Source organism: Lactuca virosa, chromosome 8 (assembly GCF_052849685.1).
Source record: "Lactuca virosa cultivar CGN04683 chromosome 8, Lactuca_virosa_CGN04683_v6, whole genome shotgun sequence".
NCBI classification, from domain to species: Eukaryota; Viridiplantae; Streptophyta; class Magnoliopsida; order Asterales; family Asteraceae; genus Lactuca; species Lactuca virosa.
Window position 1 is genome coordinate 334654887 of NC_136433.1, and position 11172 is coordinate 334666058.

Genomic DNA, 11172 nt, shown 5'->3' on the forward strand with positions numbered 1-11172 from the left:
AAATGTAGTTGTAAAATGTAGTTGTAAAATGTAGTTAAATTGTAAGTTTTGTTTAGAAAAGTTCGCCTGTTCCTCTAGAAAATCCTATATTTCCTACTTTAATGAAAGATAAGTAAAAATGACTCTACAATCCTTTCTATGAGTACTAAATGGATACAAGTTATATAAGACTCAGAGTAAACAAACAATCGATTGTGCGCATCTGCCCTAAGGCGGAAAGCACACATCCCATTGTTTGTTTGATCATTGTGGTATATAACCCTGTTGTATTCACTTGTTACTCATGGAGTTAATTGTAATGGTTCCTTTATATTTAATGAAAAGATTCTTTAAGAAAACCCTTATTTCTTATAATAAAATGGTGATCACTTCTATAATAACTTAGTTTATACTGGATATATATGATATAATATCGGATAGAAAGTTAATTGGGTGAATCTGCCCTAAGCCCACAACCAAACAAGGTACAGGAAGTAAGGCGGAAAGCACACATCCAACTACCTATTGGGTATTAATTATATATAACCATGATATATAAACTAAAGTATTATAGAGTTAATCACCTAAGGTCCTTTAAGTTTATTCTGGTTTAATAAAAAGGATTAAACCCTTTACTGGGAAGTTTCTAGTTTTGTATACCAAAAGTTCTGTTTGGAAAAGTATGTTTTGTACTAGAAAACTGTGCATTGACTCTGTGTCCTATGACTTCGCCCATACTTGGTACCCTTATGATGACTTAATGTTTACTAAGCATATATATATATATATATATATATATATATATATATATATATATATATATATATATATCTAGAATCGAATACAAAATAGACTGGGTGAATTCGTTCCAAGCCCACAACCAAACAAGGAACAGGAAATGAAGCGGAGAGCACACATCCAATTACCTGTCGGATCCTATTGATATATATATATATATATATATATATATATATATATATATATATATATATATATATATATATATATATATATATATCCTTTGTTGTATATATTAAGGAATCATAAGGTTAGCATTATGGTTCTCTCTTACTAAACGTAGCCTTCTACCAAGGCATCTAATGCTATGTGTGTTTGTTTCTTGCATGAGTGTGTATTTTCCCAAGTGAGACTATCATTAACCAAAAATATAGTTTGTATTGACTTTCAAGTGGTACTGGCACTTTATAAAAGTAATGGAAAATGTAAGTACACAGTTGTCGTTTAAAATGACATACGGATGTACTGATGACCTTAAAACATGTTTGTTTTATACTGGTCATAATATGAAGGCTAGTACCCCTACTATACGCTCTCCCTGTTTGGAGATTAAGGGAACCAAACGCGACCTCTGCAAACTAATGCAAGCCGTGTAATTCACATTAAAGTTATATGATCATGTATACCCAATATAACTATCACCTTTTGTTTAAAACAATGAGTTAGTCATTCATTGGTATAATAAGATCCTGTAGTAGTTCCATGCTATAGCAACTTAGTATTTTTTTTCTGTTTCTCATAATAGTATGTTCACTTAGTTTCTCATAATAGTATGTTCTGTTTGTTTCTCATCATAGTATGTTCTGTTTGTTTCTCATCATAGTATGTTCTGTTTGTTTCCCATCATAGTATGCTTTGACTCATGTATGAACTGACTATTTGTATGCTTGATTGTACTAGAAGTAATGAATAGTATCTTCCTAAACTATACCTATTATAGTTTACTAATGTTTTACTTGAACTGTTATTGAAAAGACTCATTTATCTACTAAGTTATGCTTGTACTTTAAAAACGGAGTTTGATTAACTATAAAGTAACATAACTTTAAAAGAGTTTTTGAAATGTTTTGATCACTTATAAAAGACATAAGCAACATTTTGAAAGATTTTTATAACAAACAATTACACAATTATCATTGTGTTCAACTTGTATTCCCCCCCCCCCCTTAAAAGCATTTAAAACAGTTAAAAGATTCATTACGGGGTATGAACTCACCTGATGTGGGTGATTCAACGAATACGCGTGTAAGGATGAGAAGTTCCACGAATGAAGTCCCGAGACACAATAAGTCCTAAATGACATATATTGGCATGAATATACTGTTTATAAGCAACTATATGAAAGGAAACACCTTCCGGGACTAGGAAACACTTTGACCAAGTGTTGGAATCACATGTGATTCATCAAAGGAGAGTGGAATGGCAATACCATGTGTTTACTACCATGGGTTTATGGCCAAAGGGAGTTTACGGCCGTAAACTCATGGTCAAACATGCATAAGTGTGTGTTTGAAGGCTAGGGAAGTTTTAGGGACTTTTTCTCTATACAAGTATGAGAAAGACCAACTCAATGGAGGCTTTTGATGATTTTACGGCCCAAAGGAGTTTACAGCCGTAAACTCATGGTCATTATGCATTTGAGAGTAGTTTACGGTCCTATTCTCATCAATGAAGGGTTCTAGGTCACAAGCTTTGCATCTAGGAGGGTTTATGGCCAAAATGGCAACCTTAAAGGGGTTTACGGCCATGGGAGATGGCTTGGCCGTAAACTCCTTTTGTTCTTGTGTTCTTGATGTTTTCAAGGTTCTAAGAATGAGTCCTAACTAGATATCAAGTGTAGGGAAGAGTACTTACGATATAGAGGCTTGAAATGGTTGATTTTAGCCAAGAACACTAGTGTGTGTTCTTGGTGTTCTTGGTGTTTCTTGAAGATCTAAGAAAAGTTGATTTCCATGGATGAAATGAATGGATGAAGCTAGTTAAGAAGGTGTATCAACTAATCAAGGAAGAACACTTACAACTTTTGAAGATATAGGATGAAAATCGGGATGATAGTTGAGAGAGAAATGGAGTGTTCTTGAGTTGGAAATGAGACAATGAAGAAAGTTGAAGGATATGAGCCTATATGGGGGAGTTTACGGCCCACCTTGAGTTTACGGCCGTAAACTCAAGTGTTGTGGCCGTGAACTCTAAATAAAAAGGTTAAGGCTTGATTTGTTGAACAGTGTCTCTAGCAGGTACATTCTAACACTCATTCCTTAAGTGTTCTAGGCTTAAAACTCCTTAGAATGACCTTTAACCACGCTAGAACTCATTACCAATGAGTCTGACACTCAGTTGAGTTGACTGGCTGAGCTTTCAAAACAAAAAAATTTCGGGTTGTCACACATGTAGTGTGACTTTCTTCAGCCTTGCATTCTTCTCGTGTATAAGCTGGTTCATACAAAATATCATTGTATCTTCAGAATATTTGCTCAACCTGACAAAACATATAAAATGCTTCTAAGTCTTCCAGTTTCTTCTAGAGGTCTGGAAAAACTTAATACAATATCATTCTTGAAACATCTTTAGTTGGTATTTGTCCTCAAAGTACAAGTAATAATGTTCTAAGTGTTATCCCAAAGAAATAAAAGGATGATATTTCTACCGATTAGAAAGTAGATTATATCAAGTAAGATTAATTTATCCTTTATTATCACTAAGGATTTAGATGATATTACTGGTTTGTATCTCAACTTTATATTTGAACTTCAACAAATATTTCACAATTATGTTTTACCATGTAAAATATAACTTATAACTACTATAGTTTTTAATAAAGTTGATTTGGTATCTTATGCAAAATCACAGACATTCATTAGAAAGGAAGTCATACATCATAGTGTATAGTCCCTTAATAATTTATTTTCTCTAAAACTTGGTGAAAATATGATTAGGAATCTTTTATATATAAATAAGATTTACATATGTCAAATAAACTACATTATTCACCTTTAAAGATTCATTTCTAACAGCATTAATTATCAAAGTATAGCATCGAGGTTTCAAAATAAATAAATGGTTAGGTATCTTTTATCCCATTCATGTGAATCCAACTAGGTAGATATCGATTATCAATTATATTATACTATATAATTCCTAGTTTTATTGGATCATTGATAACAAATTTCAATAGGCATGTTTGATCCCATTTATGCCCCAGAACTCTCTTGCTTAGGTATCATTTATCACAAAAGATTTCCGATCAAATCATCCAATTTTAAAAACTTGTGTAATTGGCCTATAAGTTCACTACAGAAATCGAAAATACACCCCATCCATCAAAATATAACACTAAGCGGTTATGTATCCTTTATCCCACTAGCGTATCAAGAGATATGCGAGAACTTTCAAAATGGATTGCATAGATTTGAGGTTTATAAGGGTATTTTTATGTTTTATAATTCTAGTTTTTAAGAAAATGAAATCATGGTTATTACATGCATATAATAAGCCATGGTACCAATTTTCAAAAAGAAAATTACTTTTAAATGTTCCATATAAAATTAAAGCTAGTTTTTATATAATTTGACGCGGTTCAGTTTGAAATTTAATAATCAGTATTAAGTTTGAGTTTGAGCGCTTTAGAACCTTTATATCTTTAATAAAACCTGCTTTGATTATCTAGATATACTAGTTTGTATAAGTTGCAAAAAATAACTATTTTATGATTTGTAACTTTAGTATTTCAAAATTTACAGTTATTAACGTTTTCTATAAAACCAGTTTTATTTTTAAATAGTAACTTGCTACATCCTATATTCACATTATAAATTTTGAAAACCAAACTTCATGTGATGTTTATTTTTTCCAAAAAATAGTTTGAGTTTGAGAAAAACTAATTTATCAATCACGTAAACAATTTACATAAAAATAAATAACACATGCATGCATTAAGACATAAACAAGTCATGATCTAGTTGACGCTTTTGTCAACCAACACAAAAGTTCCAATTCCTTTCCTAAAGGGACAAAGGGACCAAATAATCCTCATTTTGACTTCATGTTGACTTCAAGCTCCCACTTGCAATAACAACCAAGTTTGTAGCAACTTTTACAAGATTTTATAAAAGTTACAAAACATTTATAAAACCTTTATAAAATCGTGGGCCTCCACTTGATCTTCAAAAATGGTCATCTTCTTCATCTTGTTACATTTTATATAAAATAAATCTAGTCTAAAACTAATCTATTACATAAAATAACAAAGACGAAAAACTAGCTACTTTTATTATTACATACTTTATGAATAAAAGAATATTACAAACCATTTTTAAAAGTCCACATAAAATTACAACACAAATAAGGTCAATGGCTTGTTTATGCATTAAAAAATATATCTAACATATAAAACAATCTTTGTTATTCTAAGAAAACTTTAATGACAAAATATGCATCAGAACTTTTAATGAAAAAATATGCATGAGAACTTTTGTCACAAAAATAACAATTATTAAGTTGTCATAGAAAATATGTATGAACTTATTTTCTTACAATAACAAGTTATCCATATTTTCCAAAAATCATAAAATCTAACTAAACTTGCAAGGATGACTCTGATACCAATTGTTGGGTTTTTATTCAAAAATAGTTTAAAAAACTCAATATTTTAACAAACAGAAGACTTTAAAATTTGAATAACATTAAACTAGTTTAAACTCACCAAGGATCTTCTTGCAAAGTTTGGAAATAAAACAAAAAGAATAGGAAGAATGAAGATAGCAACCTTTGTAGACTTTGAATCCTCAAGGGGAAGCTTGAATGTTGAAGAATAATGAAAGTAGAACTTCACACTTAGAAATCCACCAACAATGCTTCAACTTGATGTGGATGTTAGTCCTTAAAATCTTAAGCTCTTAAGATTTAAGTTCATATTAAAATAAGAACATAAAGAGAGCATTAAGAAGCAAGTATTCTTTCAAGTGATTTACAAAAGAAAGAGAGAGAGAGAGAGAGAGAGAGAGAGAGTTAAGATGCTACATGTATCTTACGGTTTTACATACATAACAGACCAACAAGAATGCAAGCCCCATGTGCAGTCTTAAAGGAAAGGTAATACCCTTAAGGTCTTAGCACTTTAAAAACCTACCATGTCCCTAGTGTACCATACTTCATCATGTAGTTCAAGCATGCTTCCAATACCTATGTCCTTTTGATTAAACTAATCAAATGTCCACTATTCTCCATCCTTTATCGAGTAACGATTTTAACTAGAAAAAGGGGAAGCAAACTTTTCAATTTTATAAACTTCGTTTATAAAATATATACTCTAACAATTTTTATAACAAACAAAAGCCTTACTAGTCCAAAATGTTGTACATGATTTTTTAATTCATACCATATGAAATGTAATGTTACTTGCCATTGAAATAATATTTATTTCCATAAAATAAATAATTTCCAATTAATTATAAGAGTTTATTGAATATTTTTTAAAATCAATTTCTAATAAATAATCAATTGTATCAAATTGTTATTAGTGTAACCCTTTAGGATGATATATTATCTAGCAATATTATTTCATAGTAACTATTGGGCACATAGATCTTTCACTTATGTAGTCAAGATGAGATTCGTTCCTTTTATTTGTTGAGAGTTAGACATATAACACGTGTTACTAAAAGAGAACACCAAATGAGATTGATTGTGATCCATATCCCATGTTCAACATGATGTATGTGATACATGGATAATTGATAAGTTACCTTAAACATAAGTTGAAGCATTGAGATTTTAGATAATTGGATGTTGTTGAATGGCACTTCGTAATGTGTTGTTAGGAGAAGTGAAATGTTGTTTTACGTTCACTATTGTTTGTATCAATCTGAAATGATTCTTATGAAAGTGGGAGATTGAAAGATCTATATGATCACGAATCATTATAAAATGATATTTGATAATAACATATGATCATATAGGATCACACCGATAACAGTTTGACGTAAGCTGAATATTTATATGAATTTGATTCTTGATAAATATTTATATCTCTTGTAATTAATTTGAAAATAGTTATTTGATGAAAATAATAATTTTCAATAGTAAGTATCAAATAAAATCATAAGGTATGATTTATAAAAGTCATGTATATCTTTTATAAACTAAAAGGGTTTTGTTTTTATAAAAGATAAAGTAGATTTTATAAAATATAAAAGAGTGTAGCACACTCACTTTTTATGGGGCCGAGGACACCCCTCCTTATGGAGGGTATGTGTTGCTTGTGAGATCTTCCAAAGATCAAGGACATGTCTCTTTGCTTCATTTCATTCCTTTGTCATAAAATCCATAAGGTCTTGAAAGTCAAGCGTCAAGACTAGTATAAAAGGATAGGAGAACGGTCTTTCTTTTGTTGTTTGAAGCTTCTCATTTTCCAGCCCTCTCTTTGTATCTATATGTACGGCATAAGCTCTTAAGTGTTGAGAAAAGAAGAAGAAAGACTTGATACTTCCGTACTCTCTTTTAAGACAAAAGATTGATTTTTTTATCTTAAATGCTTAGGAGCTTATTTTTAAGAAGGACTAACATCCAAGTCAAGTTGTTTAGTATTGGTGTCAACCAATAAAGGAACTCTCCTTTGTGTTCTTTCCATCTTCATCAACTTCCAAGCATCCCCTTGACTAATCAAAGTCTAAAAATGTTGTTATTCTTTTCATTATATGTTAGGTTCAATCTTTCTATGAATGCAAAAGGATCCTTGGTGGGTTAAAATGGTTTTAAGTTTATTTAAATTATAAAGATTTCGTTGTCTTTTTTAGTATTTTAAGAAAACGGTTTTTTTGAATAAAAACCAACAACAACAAGAAGGTACCAAGAATAATCATAGAATCTTAGATGCACAACTCAAAATGCATTAAGCTTGGATCTTGAATGCTTACAAAGGTCCAAAAGCAAGGCAGGAGGTTGGAAATCTTCTAAAGAAGACTCCCCTATACACCACAATGTTATCTTCTTCTTCAAAAGGCACCAAAACACAACTAAGGAAGCAAAAAATAAGCTTAAAGGAACCAAAAGAGGCTAGCATTTCTCTGGAAATTATGGAGGCTGAGAGAATGATGAAGCTCAAGGGATTAGCTCCCTTAAATAAGACCCAAATCCTGAGGCATATCGTTTTATCCCATAAACATAAGCTCATCGCGCACCTCATTAAAGGTCTTGTCATGCCTGCCATGTGACAAGTGCGGGACGCCCAAAAGAAGCATGCCGCGCCTAGAAAAAATCCGAAATCTTCCAAAAGCAAAACTAAAGAAATTGAAATACATACCAGGAAATCGAGTGTTACAGCTAGAGTCTACTTTCTCTCATCTATGGACCACTTTAACCTGATTTCAACTCAATGGTGTGAAAGATGGATTTTATCCCTTTCACTATGGTTGATTACTAAAAGTGCAATGGTTATTAGTTCATTATTTACCTATTTCGAAGTTGATTTGTTCCCTTGGTCCATTTAAAAATTCTAATAACAATAAGGACAATTAACACAATGATCGTGTAGTTAGTTAATCCCTAAAACTAGTATTTAGTTCGTACTATGTAAGATTGATCGGGTAATGGATTTTCAATGGTCATGTCAATAAATTAAATTATATAATGGTCATCTAAAGCAAGCACATACATTAAAGTTTATTCCTTTATTATCCTAATCCTAGTATTTCGTCAATTACTAGTCACAACTATTTTAATGGTCATAAAGCAGTTATGATACAAGCCAACATAGTCAGATTGGTCCTCTAGACTACATAAATTAAACAATAGGCAACAAAATCGTTATACTAGCTAATTATCGACAGAAAAGAACTAGAATGATAACCTAATGATTATGCCTCTCAACCTGTATGATTCTTGCTCCAAATCAGCCTTCCGACCCTTTGACTGCCTTGTAGACTCTCAAAACCACAATTGTGAGGTTTCTTATTGCATAAGATGTAATATATAGTTTTTCGGTACATTAGTTCAAAAATATATGTCCTTTTATAGAATATTATGCTGACCAAGTTTACGAGAAGCATAAATCTAATTATGTGTCATGGAATTCAAAATTACAATAAGCATAACTCTAAGGCGTAATCGTAGTTTCCTGCAATTTTGCTTCTTTTCTTCCAGCAACGACATATGCTCCTTTTTCACTCCTTTTTGCTTCCTTTTCTTCCAATGGCTCCATAAATGTGTAAAATAGCAATTTAAACCTTTATAAGCACATTTTTCCCTAATTTACATCAAAACATAACATAAATGTACTTTATATCACTAAAAATATATGTGTAAAATAGACAATATATGTGTAAAATAGGCGATATCAGATGGCTGTTATTGTGCTATATTGATCATACACATAATAATAGTTTTAACTGGTTTGTAACGCTTACCAATTGTATCAAGTCTAAGGATCAACAAATTAGCATCCAGATTTCGTCATTTCTGGATTCCAAATCACCTTATATTCAACTATGCACTATATACCACCAACTTGTGTTATATCATAGTTTAAATCCTATTGACACTTATGTTTAATCTAATTACACTAAATATCAAGTGACACTAAATAACCTATAAAATTGGATTTAATCATAGACATTCTTGAACTTTCGACCATATTCAGCAAGAAAGGATTTAACTTTTTATAGGTGCAATAAAGGATCATGTAAATTATGCATGCATTCAACATAATGACGACTACATGCTGCTTCAAGGGTACACCAAACAAACCAAACATCTTTGAGAATAAGACCTTGGCCATAACTTCTTCATAAAGAAAATTTTGGATGAAGACAAGGACACGTTGATCATCATCTTTCCAAGTAAAGTATGTAGGATTTAGAGAGGATTGACATGCAGTTTTTATGGTGAGGGTAGTTGTGTGATGGAGCAATCATCATAACCAAGAAGCTTTTGGTAAGAGAGAAGTGGCAATTTGATTTCTCCATATAAGGTAATTTGAGGAAGAAAGCTCAATAGTAAGCATGTGATGAAGGGTAGATAAATAGGGGATTCATTGAAGACGACCATAATATGATTAGAAGGATGACATAGCATATTAGAGTTGGGAGATGATCATGATTAGGTAGATACCACACAAGGTTGGATAAAATCACCTCATGTGTGGATGATATTCAATTAGGTATTTATAATACAAAATGTGGGTTCGACTCGTACTGTGGTTTATATTTGTCGTTACGGTGAGAAGTGGCCGATCTAGAAATTTTTTATAGGGTATGTAGTGTTTACACTAGGTAGAGTAAATCTCATATGCTCTCCAACTTGCAAGACCTTCTCTTCCCCCTCTTGGAAACATGCTATCGATGAGGAAAAAAGTCGCCTAATGTATGGTCCTAATTTCAACATGTCACCTACACGACTCACTACATAGGTTTAAGGAAAGCAGTATACTCATGACCAGACACAGTAGAATAAAGGCCTAACTCTCAAAGTAGTGATGCTCCCCCGGTATCATAATAGAGTAGTATGTCAGAACTCTTTCTCTTAAGGTACGTAGCGAACTATCGGACTAGGAGCAATGATTTCTTTTGTTGAAGAATAAGTTCTTCCTCTAAATTGATGGTGAGAATCTGTTCTTGGTGCTAGGGCATGGTCAAGCTTTTAGTAGGCATAGAGTAGAAGAAACTGATCGATCGAGAGAATTTCCACCAGATGCCAGAAAGAGGAAGACAAAAGCAAGATTCCCCCCAGGGGAGAAATATGACTTCATCGCCAAATTCGGAGTAGTTCAAATAAAAAGTTCCAGATATGAGGATTAAGCCAGAGCGAGTTTGTTTGAGTCTTTCTTGGTTCTTGAAGCGTGAAATGCGTATGTGAGCATTGTTTTTCCGTCTTTCTCTTATAACGTTCTTATAGGATACGGCGAAACCACTTTGTGTTTAGTGGTTTTTAAGGAAGGATCAAGTCTTTTTGAAAGCTTCTTGAACCAAAAAATAAGCTTTGTGACCGATTTCTTTGAGTCAGCTTCTTTTCCGTGCGTGATAGAGCGTGAGGTTCGAGAGCGTATTGTACGAACAAATGATTTATTCGATCACTTTTCGCTAGCACTAGTGAGCGATGAGATAACATATGATCTGTGCGTTAAGAGAGCAGCAAGCATTTTCTACTTCAACAACTTCTACTTATAGTTATTTTGTGTTTCAAAATGACTTTAGTTTTCTCTTTTCTTTTTCTTTTAGTTGATGAAAAACAAACTGAAAACTACGAATGCTTTTAATTAATTGAATCTTATTTTATATATATATATATATATATATATATATATATATATATATATATATATATATATATATATATATATATATATATGGAAAAGTTCAATAGAGAACCATTATTAATCAAGGAACCAAGGAACCAATCCAA